This window comes from Bos indicus x Bos taurus, chromosome 11, assembly GCF_003369695.1.
Source record: "Bos indicus x Bos taurus breed Angus x Brahman F1 hybrid chromosome 11, Bos_hybrid_MaternalHap_v2.0, whole genome shotgun sequence".
NCBI classification, from domain to species: domain Eukaryota; kingdom Metazoa; phylum Chordata; class Mammalia; order Artiodactyla; family Bovidae; genus Bos; species Bos indicus x Bos taurus.
The window spans coordinates 41,246,473-41,271,205 of NC_040086.1; the positions used below are offsets into that span (position 1 = coordinate 41,246,473).

Below are 24,733 nucleotides of genomic sequence, written 5' to 3' on the forward strand. Positions count from 1 at the left end.
TAATACAACAAAAAATCTTCAGACCGTCTCTACTTATAAATACAAAAATATTCCTAATATTAATCACCTTCTCATCATGGTTGATTGCTCAGTGTGCATTTGAGAAGGAGGTGAAAAGGTCATTGCATTTTTTATTATTTATCAGAAGGATCCTCACTCCTGAAGAAGTGTCAGGCAGGTGGAATAGCTTCATCAATTCTGTGGCAGGACAGAGGATCAGAGAAATAATTAGACAGAATAGGTTTGCTGGGAATGATTTGATTCTGGATCTGTTTGTTTGAATATAGGGAGTGGGGTTAAAGTCGTGAAATGGTCAAGCTTAATTTTTTATTTTTTTGCTTATACTATTTTTAAACAACATTTATGTCAGGGAATGATTATAAATTGGTGTTCTGTATTAAATCTCCAATATAAAAAGTTCAGGTGCCAAGCACTGAGCATGATTCAAAGAGGTGAAATTAATTGCTACTTGCCAGAAGCCTCATGCACAGTGGGCATCGCCACTGTAGTCGTTAGTGATCTGGCCAATCTTTCTACTCTGTGGCATTCTGACTTCACAGCTGTCACTCTTCCCCCTACACCCCAACACCCACTTCTCTCTTCATCCCTTTCTCCTGTCCCATCTCTCTTATTCTTTGTATTTTGGGAAGAGTTTGGTCAGCCAGCCCTTTGTCAAGAGAAACCTTAATGGCACCCTCTTAAAGAGGAGAAAGCTGCCTTTAAGTGCCAGTCTTAATTTATGGGTAAGACCCACTGCTGTACCTGTGTGAGGATCCCTCGAGAGTTTCACTAAATGTGTCTCTGCCGATACCAATGACCGAAAGAGACCTTCCATTAACTTCTGAATTAGCCAAATGGGACAGAGCTTAATCTAATCTGTGTTATTTCATTTTCTAGGTTACTTGTTTTAAAGGAAATAAAGTATACTCGTAGGCTGTCTAAAACCATCCTGGGAGATGTACATGGAAGGACTCCATTTAAACAGTATCGGCTTCTGAGAAAGCTGGGTGCATATGCCTGAGGGCCCAGTTTAACTTGGCAGATGCCTTTCTCACAGTAGGCAAAGCAAATCCCTCACTCCAAAGAGCTTGGAGAGAAATTGCATATTAGTGAAAAGGATGCGTGCTCGCACTGGAGTTTTAAGATGCTGTGGGTAAGGGCATCTTAGATGTCTCCTCTACTGACATCTCCACCAGTGCCTACTTGTGCTCTCCTTTGAGGTGGTGGGCTTCACAGTGACTGTGATCCCTTCCCTTTGGTGTGGTATGGCCAGTGCTATGAGCGGTGTAGCCATTTTCAGAAGCAGATTGGAAACTGACAGGCTGGAGCCAAAGGCTTCTCAGGAGGCAGCCTGGTGCAGTGGAGAAAGAACCAAAGCAGCTGTCTGGAGATTGAGTTTCCTTCTCAGCTCAGGCATTAGCTAGCTGGGTAACCTTGAACATAACTCCTTCTGAGTGGAGTATCTTTATCTATCAAATGGGGGTAATAATATTTGCTCTGCATGTTTTCCAGGTTGTACTGATCAAATAAGATAATGAATATGAAAGCATTCACAAACGATCAGCCCTGCTTTCATTGTTTCAAGTTTGATGGCACGTGGAATGGTCCAGCAGGTTAGGGAGATCTTGTAGGTATCTTGGCAAAGCCTTTTTGACTCTCTAGGATTTTCATGAAAGCAAAATTTGCTAAACAGAGCTAGATACAATCAGCTCTCTCTTTTTATAGCCATCCTTCCCAACTGCCAACCCTATTCCTGGGACTGAGAAGTGTGCCAAGGTTAGAAGACTCAGACGTGGGGTGCGAGCCATAACTTCTAAATCAGTTCTGGCAGGGTGCCAGACCATCAGTTTGGAAAAGTGATTTGAGTGTTTTCCTGAGGACAAAGAATTACTTAGTACATCTTTCAAGAACACGTTATTGAAACTTGGAAAAAAAAAAAAGAGTTTTAAAATGTGAGAACACTAGTATTAAAGGCACTCTAAACCAATTATAGCATATTTACTTGGATTTCAATGGGGGATACCCTTTTCATTATTTGCAAGCTTCAGGAACATTAGAAACACTTCGCTGAAGACAATGTAATAGCCAAATCTGAAGTAGGATGTTGTTTGTCCATTTAATCCACTTTCTTGCTTTTACCTCCTTTGCGAAACCAGAAGAGCACTCAGGCATTTTCAGAATGCACAGTGTGTCCTGGGTAGGCAGTGTGCCTTTGGGGACTTAGCACCCCTCATCCCCTGAAGAAACGTATGCTATTGCACTCACCTAACCTGTGCTTCCATGGAGATGCTGTGTGAGGAGCCACACTAGGGTCAGGGTTACACACCTGAGCCCCTAGGCCAGAAGGGCCCAGTGTTTATGCATTATTCTACGTACTTAAAGTAGAGTTCTCTCAATGCCATGGATGAAGGATGGGGATGAAATATATAGAGGTGAAGGAGACTTCTGGTCAGAGGTGCCCAATATTCTGAAAATCTATTGTCCAGAAGGCATTGACTACCTTTAGCTTACACAGAGCTTTGAGTTTTAGTGCCCTTTAATCAGAGGATGCAGAGAAGGCAATGGCACCCCACTCCAGTACTCTTGCCTGGAAAATCCCATGGACGGAGGAGCCTGGTAGGCTGCAGTCCATGGGATTGCGAAGAGTCGGACATGACTGAGCGACTTCACTTTCACTTTTCACTTTCATGCACTGGAGAAGGAAATGGCAACCCACTCCAGTGTTCTTGCCTGGAGAATCCCAGGGATGGGGGAGCCTGGTGGGCTGTAGTCTCTGGGGTCACACAGAGTCAGACACAACTGAAGCAACTTAGCAGCAGCAGCAGCAGCAGTCAGAGGATGGCCATCAGGGACAGAATATCCTCTTTTTCTGGTAGCTTCACTGTATGGGTTTGAAATGACTCTGAAGACCATACAGTATGCTATTGAGTCCCTGAATGTCTGTATACTTACTACTGAACATAAAATGAAGCTCTCTGCAGCTTTCCTTACTCAAATCACAAGAAACCCTTTCTTCAGTTTATATAATTTTACCCTGATGCTGGGAAAGATTAAAGACAAAAGGAGAAGGGGGCGGCAGAGGATGAGATGGTTAGATGACATCACTGACTCAATGGACATGAATTTGAGCAAACTCCAGGGAACAGTGGAGGACAGGGAAGCCTGATGTGCTGCGGTCCATGGGGTCTCAAAAAGCCTGACATAACTTAGAGACTGAACTACTCAGTGTAAAGCTTGTGCCAACATGACATTTCATTTATGTTGACAGTGGCTGGTTTTCTATCACACTTAGTGCTACCTTCTTCAGAGTATAGCCTATAAAACAGGGGTGAAAGAGATGGGAAAACCTGTCTACTGCTAGACTCCATGCTTTCGGAGCATAATACTTGTCAACTTGGGTCAGATGGTGCCTCCAACAGGACAAAAAAGGGGTGCAATGGAGGCCACCTGCTGGCTCCTCTGAGGCAGCAAGGTCTGAGCAATGACAGATGAGTGCCTGCCTGGCACTGTGACAGGTGGGACAAAATGAATTAAGCCCCCCTCCCTGCCTTTACAGCACTCAGGCTGCCTGGGGATGGACACTTAAAAGAGGTGGTTACAATTTCTCTGAATGGTTGCTAGGGAAGAGTAACTTCTTGGGGTGAGGAAGTGTAGGAGGAAGCATGTTAAAAGTCATCCAGCAAGGGTGACTTAGGGAAGACGAGAGTTGGACTGTGTTTCAGAAGTAAATTCAGAGTTGCCCAGGGACTGTAAGGAGGAAAAAATCACTCCAGACAAGAACGCAGTGGGCGTGTGGGCGTGAAAGTGTGACCAAATTGGGGAAGTCCAGTCATCTCCAAGTAAAGAAGCCGCCTGCAATGCGGGAGACCTGGGTTCAGTCCCTGGTTCAGGAAGACCCCCTGGAGAAGGGAATAGCTACCCACTCCAGTATTCTTACCTGGAGAGTTCCATGGAGAGAGGAGCCTGGCAGGTTACAGCCCGTGCACATGTACATGCTAAGTCGCTTCAGTCGTGTCCAACTCTTTGCAACGTCTTGGACTGTAGCCGGCCAGGCTCCTCTGTCCATGGGGATTCTCTAGGCAAGAATACTGGAGTGGGTTGCCATGCCCTTCTCAAGGGGATCTTCCCAACCCAGGGATCAAACCCGTGACTCTTACGTCTCCTCAATTGGCAGGTGGGTTCTTTATCACTAGCACCACCTGGGGAGCCTGGGCTACATTCCATGGGATCGTAGAGTCCGACATGACTGAGCAACTAACATTTTCTTTCAGTCATCTCTCCCTCACCCCAGTGCAGGCCTCAAAGGTGGACAGGAGCCTGCTTTAGTGCCTCACGAGAGAGAACCGTAAAAACTGCTATAACATGGTGGGATTGATGCTATCATAGGGGCTTGAAGAGCATAAGATTATTGTCATGAGAAGGACAAAGACTATTGTCATGAGAGGTGTGCTCTAAGCATCTGGCAAGTCTCATAAAACCTCAAAATTAGCAACGGCTTACTAAACATTATAAAAATGGGGAAATATTAAAAATACAGTTTTCAGCCTTCAATTAGCTCCTCCTGGTGACTCAGTTTGCTGCTTTCTGTGAAAAGTAGTATTTCCTTATATTTATCCTAATAAATACATTTATTCAGCTTCAAGGGAGGGAACAGAGTACAGGCAATGTGGGCAGACACATAGGAAGAATCCTGGACTTTGAATAATTTCCTACGCAACCAGTCCTATAACAAATTATGAATTTAGTGCTGTGTCCATTTGGCCTCTGCCATTATAGACTGAAGACTCCTGTTTCCTTTTCTCCTGCTCTTCCTTTTCACCTTTTTCAGCTTATCTCCTTCCTACTTAGTTGGCCTTCCCCTACTCCATCCAGTTCAACTTTCATGTGCCCTGAGGATGTGAGAGGCGTGTTGCTCTGTCAAAGCTTCCCTCTTGCCAGCTGAGGGACCTCATTTGGCCACCACCTTCTGAACCCTTGCCTTTCCATGGAACGTGGGCTCTGTGGAAACATAATCCAGAACAACATCCCATCCTGCAGTGTGAACACAATACCCCTCCCTCTCTCATGTCATCTCATGACAGTCAGCCCCATCCCAGTTCTAGAAAATGTCCCAGTTGCCTGTGCCTATGTGGTGGGATTGGGGGCTTCTCTGCCTCCTTCCTCTCATGACCTTTTTGGATAAGCTGAGCCAGAAGAGCTTTGAAAGCGCCCCTGTAGGAACTTGGTTCTGTGAGAATTCCTCAAATCCCTCAGATTAAATCAACTTCATTAGGCAAACACAGAAGTATCAAAAGCTCAAAAACTGAGTTTTTACTGACTTGCTTTAAAAAGGGCGTGGACCTCATATATAAAAATACTGTTTTTCTTCTCAGCTTTCCCAGGAATGTATGTATTATGCAAAATACAACACACCTGTGTAGTTTCCCAAGGCACCAGCTTCTGTGACTTCTACTGAAAATAAACATGGGAAAGATTTACCACACATGGGGATTTTTTAAGCTAATTGGACACAAATAATTTTAATCTGGGGTATGATCCAAGTGAAGCTGTAAGTGAACTCTTATTTTAAGCCAAATCTCCCTCAAAGTGGCCCCACCAATTTTTTTTTTCTCCCTGCCACTGAAGAGCGTGCTCCTTCTCACCCTGTTAGATTCTACTAGCACGGATATTCTTTAAAAAACAGGTAGGCTTCTCCCGGCTATGTGGTTCTTCTTTGTCTGCCTGGTGCTGTTGAGGGGCAAAGGGCATTTGAAAGCATTGGTCTTCACATAATGCTACCACCTTGCTCTGAGCTTCTTCCGTCACCACATGAAAGTTGCAGTTAAAAAACACACATCAAAGTGGGAGTCTCATTGAAAAGGCGAGCGCTGCCTGCTGGGATGGCATTCAGAGCCCAGGCTTTTGTTTCAGTGGCGACTCTCACTCTCCTCCACCAAGTTTCCTGTTAACTCGGGTGTGGGTTTTGACTCGCTGTTGATGATATTGGAGTGTGTGTTTGTGGCACTCACTTTTAATCAGTGCATTTGAGTTTCTAAAGTAAGAACTTCTTTCTCCGGCTAGTTGAAACTTTCCCATGGAAGGAAGCATCGTGTTTGGCCAGATTTGAAGTTAGCCTGGGGATGCAGTCTTAAATCTTGGCCCCCAAATTTACAATACACTTCAGGAAGGGAGTTTTCTTTCTCCCCTCCCTGCCTTTTTTGATGGTTTGATAAGTATGATAAGGATGTACATCCTTTGGAGGGAGATATGCTTGAAGAGGACTTTGGAAAGAGGCAAGTCTCTGCACCCACCCTGGTTCTCCCTGTCTTGAGCCTGCACACTTCACGCTGACCCTTGCCATCATGTGAGAGATTAACTAAGCCAGCTGAGCTGCTGCTCTGCAGTCAGTGGGCAAGGTCAGAAGTTTGGGCTGGAGCAGTCTATATGACATACAGAGATTTACAAGTCTCTGAAAATGTCATGCCTGCGTGCTCAGCCGCTTCAGTCGTGTCTGACTCTTTGTGACCCTATGAACTGTAGTCCTCCAGACTCCTCTGTCCATGGGATTCTCCAGGCAAGAATACTGGAGTGGGTTGCCATGCCCTCCTCCAGGGGATCTTCCCAGCCCAGGGATCGAACCCGGGTCTCCTGCATTGCAGGCGGATTCTTTACTGCTGAGCCACTGGGTGATATTTCTTATAAGGGTGCCCAGCCAGCCACAGGTAGTTATCAGAACCCCCACCTGCAAATCCTTGCAGATAGCCCAACATTTGTCCGTCTTCAGTGTCCAGGATTCCAACCCACCATTTGCTTAAGTGTCAGCCAGAGCCCACGTTAGGTGCAGTTGAGAACGAGACTCAGCCTGCTTTCCCCGCTCTTGCCACTTGTCCTCTTGTGCTCTCCTCATTCACCTTCAGTCCCTTCTCACTCTGCAAACAAGACAAGTTCTCAGTCTTAGAGGTGAACCTGCTGCTGTGAGAGGACCCCAAACAGTAGGCACTCAGGTTACCCAAGCGGCTCAGGTCCCTCAGGTTAGATCAACCTCATTAGGCAAATCCAGAAGTTTCAGAAGTTCTGTTTACTCATCAAAAGACAGAGTTTTCAGCAACATGGTTTAACAAGGACTTTGAGTGCTGAGCTTAACTTGTCCACTGCTGTCCACAGTTCCTATCCTGAGCTCCCAGCAGAATGGTACTTCCAGTCTTACACATTTTATCTACTGAACATTTATAAAGAATTAATGGTTGACAAAGAATTAAAGAAGTCTACTGCTAGAAAGTCTTTGAAATCTACCCATTCTATTCCAACACTGTTATTTTACAAATGAAGAAAATGACTTCCAGGCTGCTTATGACTTTTAACCAAGTTGGTTTGGTGACAGAGCCAGAATTAGATTTCCCAGAGTCATCTTGTGAATTTCTTTTTTTTTTTTCTTAAGCACAAAATATTTTATACCCTGGGGTTTTTACATTTTAAGGGAGTCAAAATTTAAGTTCGTGTTGTGTGTATGCATGTATACTCATTTGCTCAGTCATGTCTGATTCTTTGTGACCCTATGGACTGTAGCCTGCCAGGCTCCTCTGTTCATGGAATTCTCCAGGCAAGAATATGGAAGTGGGTTGCTATTTCTTCCTCCAGGGTATCTTCCCGACCCAGTGACTGAACTCTAGTCTCCTGTGTATCCTGCTTTGGCAGGCTAATTCTTTACCCCTGAGCCATCTGGGAAGCTCATGTTCAATGACAGAGTTTAACAAATCCTATTGAGGCATGAGCCATCAGATGGAGAGTTAATGTGCTGGTAGATGCAACAGCAGCTTCAAAATCCTCCCCGGAGACGGAAGTTGGAAAGTATAGACTGACTGCTCTTTTGCTCCGTCCCTAAGAAGTGTCATCCCTAGTACTTACTCTCCCCTTCTGTGATGGGATTGCCAGGGTTTGCCATGCTGGCTAAAGTCTCTGTTGTCTTCCATGAGAACTTTAAATCAAAAGTAGCTCCTATCTGCAGTGGTTATTCTGCCTCATTAGAAAATTCATGGGTGTGTGCTGAATGGAGAAAGTAAGGGAGCATGAAGTTCTCCAGGAAAACCTGACTCTAGCTCCACCATATGCCAAAGTATGAACAAAGCCTGTCTGGCCTCATTTGGATTCCTTTCCTCATTGATTTTGCACAGACTTCTTTCTCTTAGTGATAACTCCATGAATGACTTATTTCCACTCTTGGGTAGCAGTTCCAACAAGAACAGATGATTTCTACATATGGAAGAAAATGGCCTATTATAAAGTAAACTGGATTTGCAGTCTACCTTCTAGGAAGGCATGCTGCTTTCTTGAGAGATGGAAGTGTTCCTTTAAGATTTTTGTTGCTATTCCCAAGGCGAATTGTGCATGTAATGATCTTTCCATACACAGGCATTATAAAATGCCCTGTTTGTTGGATTCTCGAAACGTCTGCCAGGTGGTTGAAGCAGGTGGAGCAAGGATGCTGAGTTAAAGAGGTGGGATCACTGCTCAGCATAGGAACCTATGTTTTCTGACTTGCCGTTATTCAGTTTTCACATTTTCAGAAGCAATCATGGGACAGAGAACTTGGGGAGGAGAAATACTTGCCACCCGTGTAGTGAGAGCTGTAGTTATTGTACTACTTTTCCTGTCCAGCAGGAGGCAATAGAGCTAAAGTCTTCCACACAACCTTGAATCAGCACTGCCTCCTCCTAGTAAATTTCTCCTTTTACATTTCTCTCTGGCATCATGCAGGTGTCAGTTCCCCTCCACTTCAACCCAACCTTCTTTGTACTACTAACCTCCCACTTTATTAAATCTTGATTTTAGGGTGAAAGGATGGTCCCTTGCAGACCAGTGCTGATCTGTGTGAATTTTGCCTGATAGTCTTCATTCATTCATCCAAAAATATGTAGTCAACTGCTCTGTGTACCCAGGTGGCACTAGTGGTAAAGGACCCATCTGCCAATGCAGGTTCAGTCCCTGGGTGGGGAAGATCCCCTGGAGGAGGGCATGGCGGCTCACACCAGTATTCTTGCCTGGAGAATCCCATGGACAGAGGAGCCTGGCAGACTATACAGTCCATTGCAGTCTGGTTGCAAAGAGTCAGACATGAGGACTGAAGTGACTTAGCTTGTAGCATGCAAATAGACACTCTGTAGCAAAGCAGAGATATGATGTTTAAGAAAACACTTTTCCTGCCCTCATGGAACTTATGGTCCTGGAGTGAGGGCAGATATTCTGTCACTCAAGGGTTTTGCCTATAAGCAATAAATTCTAAAATTAGTTAACTAAAGCAGAAAAGAAATGTATAATTGCTCACTTAATAACCAAGGTCAAGTTCAGAAGTGGGAATGATCTACAAGAGATTAGGCATCTGGTTACTACAGATGAGTCCCCATTGAACACCTGCATTGACACTGTCTTGGACATTTGGTGTCATTGCAGCCCTATTCTCAAGGCTGTTTTCCTTAAGACATAAAATATTAAGTAGGTGTGTTTGATTGAGCCTACATGCCAGCTGCTAGTAGTATGGAAGGGGGTACTTGGGCTCTACGCTCCTGTAATGGGATGCAAAGTTCTTCCTTTCATCAACACACCCCTGTAGTGTTGTCCACAAACACTATGTTCTTACTCAATTGTAAAGGGCCGTATGAATCATGATAAGAATCTTAAAATACACCAAGTGCAGCAGGAAACCACTGAAATGCTATAAGGTAGAAAATGATATAGTTCAGTTTACCTTAGAAAAAGAACTTCCAGGGGCATTATAGAAAATCTAGAACAGACACTTGAAAGCCATTTGCTTTCTACCAAAAAATAAAATTTCATTATGTATATTTGAATTATAATTTTTAAATTAAAATGATGCATGCATATTATAGGCTGAGTGATGCTAGATGTAACAGTCCCCAACTCTCAGTGGCTTATTTTATTTCTGATTCACTTAAAGTCCAATACAAGTTTTGCTGGTTAACAAGTGGTCTTCAATATGGTCCATCAGGGATCAAGGCTCCTTCCGTCTGCAGGATCCACCATCACTTCTGGCCTTGGATTCTTTTGCTACAAACTTGGTGTATGGCCAGGAGTCAGGGAAAGAGAGAAGGTAAAGGATCATGTGATAGCCAGACTTAGAAATGCTTCTATTACTTCCTCTCACTTTTTTTTTTTTTTTTTTTGACTAAGAAAAAATTTTCTTAGGGTTGGAAAAATCCCCTGCAGAAGGGAAAGGCTATCCACTCCAGTATTCTGGCCTAGAGAATTCCAAGGACTGTATAGTCCATGGGGTCGCAAAGAGTCAGACACACTGAGCTACATTCACTTTCACTTTCAGTCACATGGCCATCCAACTGCAAAGGAGCCTGGGAAATGTAGTCTACATATCCAGGAAATAGAGGAGACAGATTTTTAACAAACACTTAGCCTTTGTCATACAAATAATTTAAAACGTATAGGTGAAGAAGGCTTATAACAACCACAAAAAAAAAAAAAAAAAAAATCAACTTTGCACCCTCCTAGGTCTTTCCTCAGTCTCCTGGATCAACTACTTTCAACACTTTTTGAGAAAATGTGACCCAGAGCCTGGCCCTATACTTAGATCTCTGCAGCAGTCACATCATGAAGCAAGAGGAGTTCTTCTTGAGTCAAGGATCCAGACTTCAGAGAGCTCAGGTGGAAGCATCAGGGTGTGCCCATCACTGTAGACCAGGGCTTCTTGGTGTTGGCACTGTCCACATTTAAGCTTGTTAATTATTTGCTGCGGGAGAGGGGAGGCTGTCCTGGGCACTGTATGATGTGTAGCAGCATCCCTGGCCTCTATCCACTAGATGCCAGTAGTACTCCTCCCCCTAGTGGTGAGAGTGGCAGTGTCTCCTGACATCGTACATGTGCCTTCAAGGGCAAAATCACCCCTGGCTGAGACCCACTTCCAGAGATGGTGAACCTAGGAGACCTGGAGAGAGGAAGATGGAGCTTGCTACTCTGAGCCTCAGATGGAGTTATCACTGAGGTTTATGGACGAAATCCCCTTAGCGTGAGTTGTAGAGAAGGGTAAGGATGCGGAGGAATAACATCAGTGAAAGATACCTTCCCTTCCCATTCCATGAACTGAAAAATAGAATGGATGCCGATTAAAGTCGTTTGCTTTAAAGTCAGGTGCTTTACACCATCACTTCATTTTAAGATCAAGGACTGACTTTCTCCAGGACCCGCTCTGTCCTCCATGTCTCACCACTGGCACATTTGTTGGCCAGAACCATGACAACACTTGAACAAAAATCAGGAGTCTAAGGAGAGAGTGAACTGGTTGTCAACTCAATTTATCTGCTATGGTCCAAACCATCTTTGTTTTTTGGGAGCAGGAGGGTTCCCCCCCACCCCCACCAGTGTGCAGCCCCCTGGTGGATAAAGATTGACTCTACCTCTGTGATTCAGCTGCCCTGTGGAGACTGAGACATTAAAGAAGAATTAAGAATGAAGACAAGTATATTGATCTCCCTCACCAATTTCCTCCAACCAATACCTCTTAATCACAGGACAAATTGGAGTCCTGGTAAACGACTTTAATGAGCATCCATTCTATTTTTCAGTTCGCATGAAGGGAAGGGAGGCTATCTTCCAGCCTCCCTCCCCATTTCCTCTTTGTGTTTGTGATTTCGCTCTCACGTCGCATCTATATTTCATTTTATGTATACATGCATATATATTTTCACATTTTTATTTGTGTTTTGCTATCGCACTGGAGGTTTATTATTATAGATCGTCACGAGGCACCTGAATATTTTGCAAGACAATGAACCTCTAGAATCTGGGTATCGGAGGAACTAATTTTGTGCAGCAAGAGAAAAAAGAGAGAGAGAGAAAGGAAACAGTAACTATACATCTGGTTTCTAGACAGTATTAGGATGGCATAACTTGTTCTTGTCTGAGTGAATTCAGTGGATTTGTATTATACAGTGCCTGCTTAAAATGTGTATCTGAATCAGAACCGTTCTTTAAATTAAAAACAAACCCCACGGCTTTCTCAGCCCTGAGCATACGCCGCATATTTGCAACTCTGTTCAGGTGAAACCAACTCTTATCCCAAGAGGGTGGGCAGACAGGAGCACTCTTAGTGCGTGAACATAAATTTCTTCCTCCTTCCAAATGATATTTTATAAAATTGTAAAGGAAATTGACACTCTAAAGTGCCTGGGTAATGCCATGTCATAAACTTCATCCTGTAAAGTGGAGAGTGGAGTTGGGGTAGGCTTGTGTTTTGAGCAGCAGGCTGCACGCCCTACAACTGGGTCCGTGTTCCCAGGTCTGTTTCCGGCTTTGTGTAACCCAGGGGAAATCAAGACTTTTGTCAGGGCTTGAATTGCGCATCTCGGAAGTATGGATGTATTCTTCCCTCCCTCCTTTTCTCTGTCCCCAGCTGTACTTTGCGTTATTGGTATTCAGAAAATAGATGAGCCAATGTTTATGAAACACTGAAACTCTAAGGAAAATAAACTTATGTAAGCCTAGGTTGTTATCAACTGTATTGTTACCCTTATTGTTACAATGGACATGGCATTGCATATTTGTAAATTACATGCAGTAATTACCTGAGTACATACAGTAATTCAAGTGCCATAACTAGTACTTGACATTAGTATTTCACAGCAACTTGCTAGGGCAATAAATAGAGCTGGGGTTCTTTCCCTTGACATCTGATTATTTGTTGGGGGCTCAAGATTTGTTAGACGCTGTACTAAGAGAACTTAGAGCCACATCTTCCAGGGACTTCATCATCTCTTACATGCTCTGTCTGGCATAGTTCTGTGCTATAAGAAGTTCCCAGAATACTACAGCTGCCAGAAACATTTGAGCTGATCTTTAGTGATTCCATTTTGCAGATGAGGAAGCCAAGGCTCAGAAAGAGCAAATGACTCTCTCAAAGCCAAGTTATTATTTAAGGTGTCAGAACTAGAATCCAAGTCTCTGAATTTCCTGTCTCGCACTACTTTCATTGCCCTGCACTGTTTGGGAAAGGAAAAATAGATAAAAATGGAGTATAAGGCAGATTTGGCTTGGTTATGAGATTCCTCAAGAGTGATAGAGCCTTGGTTTGTTAGGGGTTTAGAAGCCTTCCCCAAATGCACCCTGAAAGAGTCATTAGATTGACAAAAAAGATGGAGATCAAAATGTAGCCCCTGGGTTAGAGATACTGATGGAATGATTAGAAGAATATGGGCTGAGTTTCCCTAGATATACCATGGCATCATCTTCTAATAAGAAGTAGCACTTCTTGAGGGGCTTTCCAGGTGGTGCTAGTGGTAAAGAACCCACCTGCCGATGCAGGAGACCTCAGAGACACCAGTTTGATCCCTGGGTGGGGAAGATCCCATGGAGAAGGAAATGGCAACTCACTCCAGTATTCTTGCCTACAGAATGCCTTGGACAGAGGAGTCTGGCGGGTTACTGTCCATAGGGTTGCAAAGGATCAGACATGACTGAAGTGACTCAGCACAATAGTATTCCTTGAAGTCATTCTCTTCTCTTTCTGGGAAGAAGGTGGGTAAGGTCCATTTTAGAGCTGGGCTGTCAATGAAGACTGTCAGTTCCTGACACTTCACTGATGCTGCCTATAGAAGAATACGGTGATTATCTGGGTGGATCCCAGTGGAGGAGTATGGCAGGCACATCACTGCCTGTGAGGCAGTGATTCTTGTTACTGTGTAGAAACATTTACGGATGACAGATATTCTCCAGGTAGTTCATAGACTAGGCTTTCATCATATTAATATTTTTTTCATAGTACAGGACTGTTCTGGCATGAATTAGTAATGTGTTTATGATATTTAATGCAATTCAAACTATCCAGGTTTTATATTTTTTTTCTTTTCTTTATTGGAGGATAATAGCTTTACAATATTGTTTTGGCCTCTGCTATATATCAACATGAATTAGCCACAGGTATGCATATGTCCCCTCCCTCTTGAACAGATTCCCACATCTATCTGTTTACAGATGATAATGTTTTGATTTTTTTCATTAGCAGTTTAGCATCTTCACTTCTTTTTTCTGGTAAGAAAATTCTTTTTTTTTTTTCCTGAGGTCATTGAAAATCACCCTTACTTTAATAGACTAAAATTTAAACAGAAAGATTGATTGTTGGTTTGGAGATCCATATGATTCCTAGGAACATAGAAGAGTTAATCATAGAATGATACTGAAGTTCCATGTAGTATTAAGAAGACTAGACCAGAAGGACCACAAAACTCATACTGACTTACCTACCGAGTAGCTTTGCACTCTAACAACTCACTTAACATTTCAGGGCCTCACCTTTCTTTTCTGTGAAATGACAGAATTTGAATAAATCAGTTCTAAAGTCCCCTCTAGTCATAAAATTATAGGAATCTAAGTGAATTGAAAATTGATGGTACAATTTAGGAGGAAGCTTTCTGGAATATGGAACTTCTAGAAGATATGATTGCAGTTCTTCTGAAATTCATAAATTATAGTAAATGACTCAAGAGTCAGAGCCCTGCAGTATCAAAGCTCCGAAGGTGTTTAAGACGAGCCAACTACCCTTGCCTCAGAAATGACCAGATTGTTTTCAACCGTAGGTATGGAGTGATGACACAGCAAAACATTGGCCGTCGCGGACCCAATCCATGTTTCTTACACAATGCTGTGGAAGGGTGTGCTATCTGTGTTCTTTCCTGGGCGCCCAGAGGAAGGGAAGGAAAAGAGAGGCTGGAGGGAGGCAAAGAGAGGAACTGAGGCACAGACTTGTTGAGATGGATGTTTGTTGATAAAAAGTGAGTTAGAAATGTCTACTTGGTGGGATTGAAAATTAATAAAGCTGGTTCTGTTGTGGCTAATGGGATCCGTCTTATTTTTCCATCATCACATTCCACATACATGAAATACGCACACACACAGTGAAAGAGTGGAGTTACTCTTTAATCTTCCATGGACTTGACAAACAAAGAATTTGCCCCTCATGAACTGGGGCCAAACAAGGTAATTTTTCCTTGGGACATAGATATTCTGTGACCAAGGGGTCCCCTTACTGCCGGTACAGTTGCTCGAAAGGCCCCACTGTGTGTGTTTGCTTAGCCCTGAGGTGTGGGAAATTAGAGCAGTTTAGGGAGGAGATGTTGAGAAACCTCTCTTGTTTCTGTAAAGCCATCTTAATCACGCCTGCCTCTTTTCTTTGAGTTGATTTACATAGCGGTGTGACATTTCATCATTAAGGAAGCAGGTCCCAATCTTCTGTGTCTTTTTCTTGGCTTGTCTGGCAAGCAGTTCTCTTTTGCAAGCTATGAAATCCTTAAGGAGAACTTCCTGGCAAGGGAAAAATCCTCAGTCATCCAACAGTCTCTCACTTTTCTATTTTAAATCTTGGCCATGCACATATGGTTGGGCATGTGTGTCTAAAAATTTCTTCCACATTGACTAACTTGAGCTATTTAATAGATTGTGCTGGCTGTGGGCCTCTGCAGCAAATCCTGCGATGCTCATCTCCTCCCTGGGGAGGCAGGAGACAGCCTCCTGCATTTGCCTTTGTACTTCCCTTGTAATCTCCCTCTCTGGCCCTGTTAGAGCATGAAAGTTAAAACCCGCTTCTTTGCTCATTTTCTTGCAATTAACATTGTCTCGGCTCTCCTACTTCCAGCAGAAAAGAGAGATCTCCGAATATCTTGGTTAATGTCCCAGCAAATGTGTTTTCCCTAGGGCTTTGCTAGGGATATTCCAACCCACATCTAAGGACAGGAGAGTTTGAGGACATTTTTACCCCATGCTCTTAACGGTCTGATGGTGTGTGTGTGTGTGTGTGTGTGTGTGTGTGTGTGTGTGTGTGTGCGTGCGTGCGTGTGTGTGAGTGAGTGAGTTTAACGCATCTCAACCATAACTTTGTTCTAAAACTTGGACTCTCTTATCTCCAGCTGTCCCAAGTACAGACTTGGGTCCTATTAGGTCCTCGGAAGCGATGGTCAAAGTGAATTTGAAAACAAAGCTGAGTTCTGGCAACTTTGCTTCTTCTTCCAGGTTGTAGGGAACAAAGCCAAAGGGACAGGGGAAGATAGGGGGAGGCAAGCACCCAGAGCTGATCCCCAGCTGTGCCTTCTCCAGGCACGAAGCCCAAACTCCCACGGTTTTCTCAGCAATTTAGCAACTAGGAAAAGCTGGCAAAAAAACGATACCCTGTGATCCAAAAGAATGACTGCCCTGCCAGAAGGTGAGTGGTTCTGTCTTCCCAGAGGAAATTGTTCCTAAGAAGACAAAGAGCAATGATTAACATAACAACAACAAATAATAATGATAATAGCATGGAAGTGTGCTGTAGATTAACACCAAGTGCTTGAGAAGCTTACGGAGTTTCCCATCCCTCCAGGAGTGATAGATATTGGCCCATCCTATGCCTGGGCTGTTTGGCAGTATCTTAAAGCGCAGTGCTGCTTTAAAAGTGATGATATTATCCTCCTGCTGGGGTGGCCCCAGAAATTTCATTTTTTGTGGAATGTTAAATATGTCCCCTGAAGTTTATCACAAACAGCATGAAGGAATAAAGCTCCACGTGGCTGGTATTCGGTAGCTCTTCCTCCCCACTGGAATGACAAGCCCTTAAGTAAGAAAAGTCCGAAGGGTGTGTGATAGATGGGAAGCGTGGGCTTACCTTCTTTGAAGGGGGCCTCGGCAGTGCACGCGGTCTCAAACTTTATGTAAAAATAATGCTGCCACAGTGAATGAGACGAACACACTGTCGTTTTTGGATGCCAGACAAAGGCGAGAGTAAACATGCGTTAAAATGGAATCTCTATTTTTAATTTACCTTTCTCTTTCTAGAAATCGCATCAAAATCAGATGACACAAAATACTGCATTTCTTTTAAGGCTGTAGCAGCCTTCTAGTATAACACAAGATCATTACTTTCCCCATTGTTAGTCAGATGTATAATGTCTGAAGGCACCCCCAACATTTCCTTTTGATTCAAGAGCCCAGATTTGTTAGAAATCATTCGCTTCAAAGTCATAATGCATTTAACAGCGCTTGCTTTGTGCTGATCTCTGGAATGAAGCTATCTAATATTTCAGTGGCCCCCTTTTCTCCTGGATCTCATTAAGTTTCCTCACCCTTTGGGAAGGGTGGTTATTTCACATCTCTTGTTTTGCTTTTAGTTGAGTACTTTCTAAATCCAGATGCGCCACTAAGGGCGTAGGCTCTGAGAGTCTCAGAACACAGGGCGTCTTGGAAACAGGACACGCAAATACGCTGATTGGCTTTTACAAGTGTAAGAGTGATTGCGGGAAGGACCTGGGGTGTTTCTTCTGTGGCTCTTCTGTTATTCCACTACCGAGAGGGAGAAACACCCCTGTTGTGAGATTCAGGATTCCTCTCCGTGCTCTGTGGGGTCTGCTCCTTGTGAAGGAGGAGAGTTGAATAGAAGAATGGGCACAACTACAGAATCCCTGTTGAGTATTGCAGATCCTGAAGCTTCACGCCTAATCCTTGCCTGGCCCTCACTCTCCACGCGGCCCTGCTGCAAGGGCTTTCCGTGGGTTCCCTCTTTGTGCCTGGAGACGGCACCCTGAAGCAGGAACTCTAATTCTCCTCTCAGTTTTACTGAGAGGAGGCACAGGGTGCCATGAAACTTGCCTGGGTCACAGAGCAGTCAAGCCATCTGACACCTAGAGGTCAAACTTATAACAGCTCTTCTCAGCTCCCTTTGTTGACCACACCCCATTTCGTCACTGCAGGCAGCTTATCAATGAAATGCTAAGTGCTAAAATGTACTGTCCTTTGATTTCCAAGACCACAAGGCCGTCTTTCCATCAGTAGCATCTAAGACTTAAGTTTAATTTTTTTCCTTGTTTGTGTTGCTCCTCACTGCTCATTTCCCAAGACCATCTTGAGGCCAGTAGTATTCTTTATTTTTAAACACTTGCCTATAAAGATATATTCCCTATGCATGGAAAAGTTCTGTGTATAAAATAAACACACCCACTTTAGGGTTAAATGCATGATTGTACTTTGTTAGTACCACCTATTACTGTAGGGAGCTGTCCAGCTCTGGTGAAATGAGATGAAATCACAACATGAAATCAGACGTGATGCTCTCTCTCCACTGTGTGTAAATTCAGTCATATACAGTGAACCAGGGGGTGTAAAGATGGAATAGAGTGTTGCCAATTGGGGCTTTCATTTTTATGGAAATTAAAAAGTTCCCCCAGACATTAGAGAAAGTTACTAATATCCACTCTTCCAATAACTATTTATTGACCCTAACCTTGTATATTGAACTGTACCAAATGAGGCAGAAAATATGGTGATACATAAATAAAGGTCCCTTTCTTGGAGGGATCACAGACTAATGGAAGAAGGTGATAGAGAATGACAGCCCACAAAACAGGAAGAATTGAAAGATATAAGACAGTAAATATAACAAGTTACTATATCTGAATGCCTTAGCCACTAATTTTCTGAATTTGAAAGAGAGAAAGAAGAACTAATATTTATGAAGACTATTTATTTTATTATGGATGTTTTTTATGCATTTTTCATGTAATTATCACAAGAGACTACTAAGGCAGATACAATTATTTCCTTATTTTACAGACAAAGAAACCAACTGATCCAAAAGAATACCTGCCCTGCCGGAGGTAAATAACTCTGTCTTCCCTATGACTCTCACTCTAGTTGGCCTAAGCATTTGGTGGTAGATTTAGATATTTGAAGCCAGACCTTAGGCTAAAGTAGTCAGGGAAGGCTTCATGGAGGAGGTGGACTTAAATGGCTCAAGACAGAAAACATATGGGCAGAGAGAAGTCAGAGTGATTCTTGGTAGGAATCAGCATGAATAATGTGATGGAGGGAAGGCTGCACTCACAGGCGAAGACCTAATGGTAATAGAACATTTCTTTAGGGGAAGAATTGGAGATAATATCAGAAGGAGGTGTGAAGCTGGGGTAGTATCAGTATGACTTACATGGTAAAGGGAGCACACTACCCACAAAATCTCCAATCTCAATCATATTTCTCCCTTCAGTCTGGTATGTGACACCAGTGACATTTCAACTCTACATTAAATTTATCTTTAAAAGTTTTTTTTTGGATCAAGATATATAGGTTTCATGGGCTTCTCTGGGAGCTCAGCTGGTAAAGAATCTGCCTGCAGTGCAAGAGACCCTGGTTCAATTCCTGGGTCAGGAAGATCCCCTGGAGAAGGGATAGGCTACCCACTCAGGTATTCTTGCCTGGAAAATCCCCATGGACAGAGGAACCTGGAGGGGCTACAGTCCATGGGGCTGCAAAGAGTAGAACATGACTGAGCAAATAGGCACAGCATAGCACATATAGGTTAAATAGGGAAATCAGCTCTGCTTCTCCCTGCCATCATTCACTGAATTGCTCTTTGGAGTAAATAAACTGTGTAAACCCCAGTGTTTGCCTTACCCTCTCATCATCCCCGTCGTCACTTGCTTTTACCTGAACAGGTCAAGTAAAGAAATCCTTGTGGATCCCAATGTGTCAGTTGCATCTGGTTGGGGTTTCCAAGGGGACTAGAAATGCAGAGCCACAACCATACAGTCTTCTCTCTGGGACATGCATATCTTTCCACAAATCCCCTCTGCCTGACTTTATAATGTCACATTCTAAAATATTCAGGTTGCTTTTGTTGTTCTCTCCATAAAAAATTAATGATCATGAAAGTATTATCATGTTTACTTTAAAGCAACCATTTTCTACATTTTAATTAAAAGTTGTAATTCACCATCTTTTGACCAAGTTATCTTAAATCTTCATCTTATTGGTAATGGGTATTGGGCTGGATTCAGAGAGAAATACAAGCGTTACTTAATGCAAACAGTAAAATCTCGGCATTTCTAGAGATATGGTTCTGTTCATTTTGTGCACTGCGCTTGCTAACTCTGCCTTTTTAATTAGAAATATCCTCCTGCTTATGCAAGAATCCTGGGAAAGGAGCATTGTCTTATTCATTATGTATTCCATGAGAATCACAAGTGGACAAAACCAGGCATAATACGATGCCTGTTGTGTTATTAAAGCACTTTAATAAAGGTTACTCCCTTAGTAGAGTGAGCATCTCAAATACCCATTTCTTTTTCAAGAGGTGGGCTGCTTGGAGCAAGATGCTGGGTCTCCTCTGGGTACGGGTGAGGCCCCTTTTTGTACATTTTGCAGCTCTCCGTGAGTGTAGCAGAACTAGTCCTCTTCCATTTTAGTCACCTGTCCTACCTTAGGGAGTGATGTCCTAGAAAGTATTGGGTTTTCTATTTTAGGCCTATAAGATATATATATATATATATATAAGGAAATAGTTTAAAATAATGATATATGGGGAAAGATCTGTAAACAAAGATTCATGACATTTGGGGCATTTTTGTACCATGCTGTTCTGTTTTATTTATATCCTTCTGTTCTCTATCCCCACCGACTAAAAGACATATTAGTTAAGAATTTGATCTCTAATAGTTTTCTTTAAAAGAAAATCTTTAATGGTACTAAAAATGTCTTTTAAGAAAGAAAATGCAAGTGGTGAAGAAGGGTGGGAAGCAGGGAATAAGGCAGAGAAGAAAGGGAGGGAGGGTGAAAGGGAGAGAGAAGAAAGAAGGAAGGGAGGGAGGGACGGAAGGAGGAGGGAAGAAGAAGGTGAGAGGGAGGGAGGAGGAGGGGAAGAAGGAAGGAAAGAAGGAGGAAAGGAGAAAAGGAAGATTTAAAAAATGGGCCCACCCAGTTGCAGCACAGCAAAGACTTATCTCTATGCAGTACTTTGATTTCAAATTATTTTTAGCATGGCTTTTATTGTACTCATTGTTACATACATAAATCTTTAAAGTAATACGTTTTGTAAGAAATGGTCATAAAAATTTACAGCCAGTAACTTTTCCCCTGTCCCTTACAATGATATTCTACTAAAACCATTAAATGGTTCTCATTAATGCCCTTTAAATGATTGTGTAATGACCCACAATCGCTTGTAAGTGAACAACCATTAAAGAATTACCAGTTCTTAGCATGCTTTTAAGTACAGCTTAAATACATGGGAGGTAACATATAATATATTAGAAAAAGTATTAAATTTGAAATAGTAAAAACATGATCGTCACAAAAGAATGAGTAGGTGTGCAACCCTACTCTGCAATGACCACGGTTCCCACTGAACACATTATTATACCAGATTTTATTGCATTTGTCTTTTTTCTGTATTGAATCTTTTCCTTTTTCCTGGGATTAATAATAATAATAATAATAATAAACCCTGCCACCACAGGAGTGAAAGTGCATATAAAAGCAAATGGTGAAAATAATTAAACCCATGTATAACAAGACAGCCACCTATCTAAACAAAAGGAGAACAATTCTTCCCCCAATATTTTCTACACGACAACACATGTTCATTTTCTTTTTTTAAACATACAGATATTTGTTATGAGATTGTCTAAGCACTTGAATGATTGCATTTTTTACATTTCAAAGTGTTCTGCATCATGGGAAGATGGTCAAAGATAGTAAAAGGTAATAACTTTTACCAAAGACATGAGGTCAGAGGAATCCCCTGCTACTTCCAGCGTGTTTTATGGTAAGCTTACCCACTCATGTAGAGTTGGGCAGTTGTTTTACTCGAAACTGTCCGATGAAGAGTTTAGTGGCAGCTGGTTTTGAAGTTCTTTCACTCCTGACCTTGTTTTGTCCTCAAGTGATGCTCATGGTGATGTGCTAACACAACTAGGGCCCCAGATAGAGCAAGGCACAGAGAGAGCATAAAGCCAGATTCCACAGGGACCAGAGAAAATCAGACTTATTAACTGCCACTCACATCTACTTACTTTGAGGGCATTTAATCTACGAAGGTAGTTGAGGGACGGGGCAGCCACAGAAGTGTGAGGCCAGAAAGCACAGCTATGTATTTTCCCTGTGTCATCTTATAAACTCAGGATCAAGGTCGAATCCCCCAACTGGTGTCTTCTTAGCCTCCCAGGACTGGTGGAGTGGAGCCTCCCACTCCATTTTCTTCCCTCCAGCAAATTCTTGCTTATCCCCGCAGGTGTAACCAGGTTCTCTGAATTGCCTCCTTCTGGTGCACTAAGCAAGTGGCAGAGGGAAGAGTCCTGATTTTACGAATGATGAGATGAGACTCATAAACATGATCAGAGTTGTTTCTCTATGTTGTGAAAGTCTCACCTTCTCTCTTACTCCCTCTGGAGTACCCTCCCTAAGCCCAAACAGCTGGTCTCCTATTGTGCAGCAACTGTTAGTGTAGTGACAGAAGATCTGCTGGGGCAGGGACCCTGTCAGTCCTGATCAAGGCCAGATCCCTCGTGCCTAACACAGTGCCAGGTAATGCTGGGCTCAGTCAGTAAAGAATCTGCCTCCAATGCAGGAGACATGAGTTTGATCCCTGAAATATCCCCTGGAGAAGGAACCATCAACCCACTCCAGTATTCTTGCTTGGGAAATCCCATGGATAGAGGAGCCTGGCAGGCTACAGTCCATGAAGTCGCAAGAGTTGGACAAGACTTAGCAACGAAACCAACCAAACTTTTCCAGAAAGGTTGCAAGATAAGTTTAGTTGGTCAACTCAAGCCAGACAATTTTAAGTAGATTGCTGTTCAAAATCAAAACAGTTACAAAACTGCCATTAGAAAGTAAAAATCTGGGCCTGTCGAGAATAAAATAAATCTCAGGGAATCCCCAGGTTTCCCCCCTCTCCCCGCCTCCCCCCTTTTTCCTGTTGGTCCCTCTCAGCCTTCATCCTCTTTCAAGAAACTATGCTGCTTTTATTCTCATCTCTTCCATTCTTCTCCCTGGATATAAAGCCTCATCCCCTCTAAAAGCTGTTTTTCAAAAAGTGCTTCCACTTTCCCCAGCCCAGGAGTGTCTTTGATTTTGAAACCTTGTCATATCTTGAAGAAAATAAAGTTTCCCTTCCTGTGACTGAAGTTCCAGGTGTTGGTGGGCTTGTGGACATCGCTTCCTGGGTACCCTGGAATCCTGACAGTGTGGTGGGAGAGAGTGAAGGGGAAGAAGAGGGCTTCGGTTAACTTGAAGTCTGACCTGTAAAGAGCATGTCCCATAACTGATTTGTAAAATAAATCAAGCGTAGAAACAAAGATGAAGACAGAACACAAAAACAGACCCTTTATTCTCCTGATATTTTCTTAGCTTCATGTCAGCTAGTGTTCTGTCTTCAAGTCGGAGACCTTTCCCATCTCTGACTGTGGGAACAGATCCAACTGTAAGCTGCTTCCTGTCGTGCCTGGCAGTAGCTGCCACACTGTGTGTTATTTAAGAAGCTCCATTTGGCTCCCTGCTCCGTAGAGGAGGGGAACATATGGCCTTGACTGTTAAAAATATTCATGAGTCATGTTGCCCAGTACTGAAGTACAGCCACCTCAAGGGCAATTTTCCAACAGCTCATATTGGTTTATATAACATGGAATGAAGACCAGATGAAGTTCCAGGAGGTATTCAGAGGAGACAGAATGCAGTGAGGCAAGTTAGAATTTGGTCAGTATGCTGGGTTGCATGTCCCTTCTGGAAGGAGGCATGGAGTGTTGGTAAAATCTCAGAGTGAGGGACCTCACTCTTTGGTTCCGTTTAGAGACTCGGTGTCCTGCTACAACCTTCTGTAGAAAGAACCTGAGAAGACTTGGAAGTGAGAGTGACTCCATTCATTGGTTCCCCAGTGACTTTCTTCTCTCCCTGACCACCACGAACTTACCATGCCTCATGGCGTGAGCTTGGTCCAGAGTACCCCTTCCCCTAACCCCTATGCTCCTAGCAGAAGATCCTTCCAGGGACAAATATTCATGATTTTTAAAAAAATGCTCATGGCTTTTAGGCAACTTCTGAAAAAGTGGAGATTGCAGATTGTAGTTACTGTTTTATTTTCACATTTCTGAAAGTTTCTATGGAAGTGGTCCTGAGTGGGTTTGGCTTCCCAGGGACGTTTTATGTGATTTGTCAAATGCCAATATTACCAATATTAAGTAAGCCCAGTTAAAACAACCAAGGCTGTAAGATAAAATGACTTAGCTCTCAGATGGTCTAAGAGCAGACAGGCTGGATGTCTGTAATAGTTTCATGATTTAGAATACAAGGTACTATTTGCCCTTTCTCCTTCTTTCTATTGTAAATTAATCATTAGAGGGCTGTCTCTGAAGCACTTTTCTCACTGTATCCTGTTTCCACCTGCCCCATGCGGGTGACTGCACCTGACTGTAATTTGGGGAACACAAATTGCAGTGATTCAGCACTTTGTGCCTCTAATAAGTTAATGTCACTCCCATCTTCTGGCACAATTCAATTCAGAAGGGCCACAGTGTATCATTAATGCATTAAAAAATGCTGTGTTTTTAGACTGAATACCTGGAATTAGTTGGGAGACTGACTATCCAAAACAGACTCTTTACCGTGCTTGGGAGCCCTGAGGAAGCAATTCTTGTTTAAGCATCTGCGTTATCAGAGCAGCCCCAGTACTTCAAAGGTCTGTACAGAATGCTCAAAATAGGCACCCTGCCAAACAGAAATGGAAACACATATACGTACTACACTATTTGCCTTACAGAAATTAATTTTCGTCCAGCAGCACCTAGGATTATTTAATATTTATCTTTAGCTGCAGGAAGATGAATCTATTATTTTATGAGTTGATTTTGTTATTTTACCTGAATGTTTCAGTCCGTCTTTCCAGTAGGAGACACTTATAGTCTCTTCTATCCCTTGCCTTTCACCCTCTTTTTATTATTACTCTTAT

At 42.9% G+C, this 24,733-nt stretch overlaps 1 long non-coding RNA gene across 7 annotated transcripts in view; it reads left to right on the plus strand.

Annotated features, from left to right (window-relative positions):
• LOC113901227 overlaps positions 1-24,733 on the plus strand; it is a 688,350-nt gene that overhangs the window by 460,265 nt on the left and 203,352 nt on the right. For 5 of the 7 annotated variants that reach the window (XR_003513358.1, XR_003513361.1, XR_003513356.1 and 2 more), the window contains one exon: positions 18,571-18,614. The exons of 1 other annotated variant lie outside the window; for it this stretch is intronic. This is a non-coding gene — a long non-coding RNA (uncharacterized LOC113901227). Of the gene's footprint in view, positions 1-16,002; positions 16,193-18,570; positions 18,615-24,733 lie in introns of all 7 variants that reach the window. One more of the 7 variants, XR_003513357.1, reaches the window with a different exon arrangement.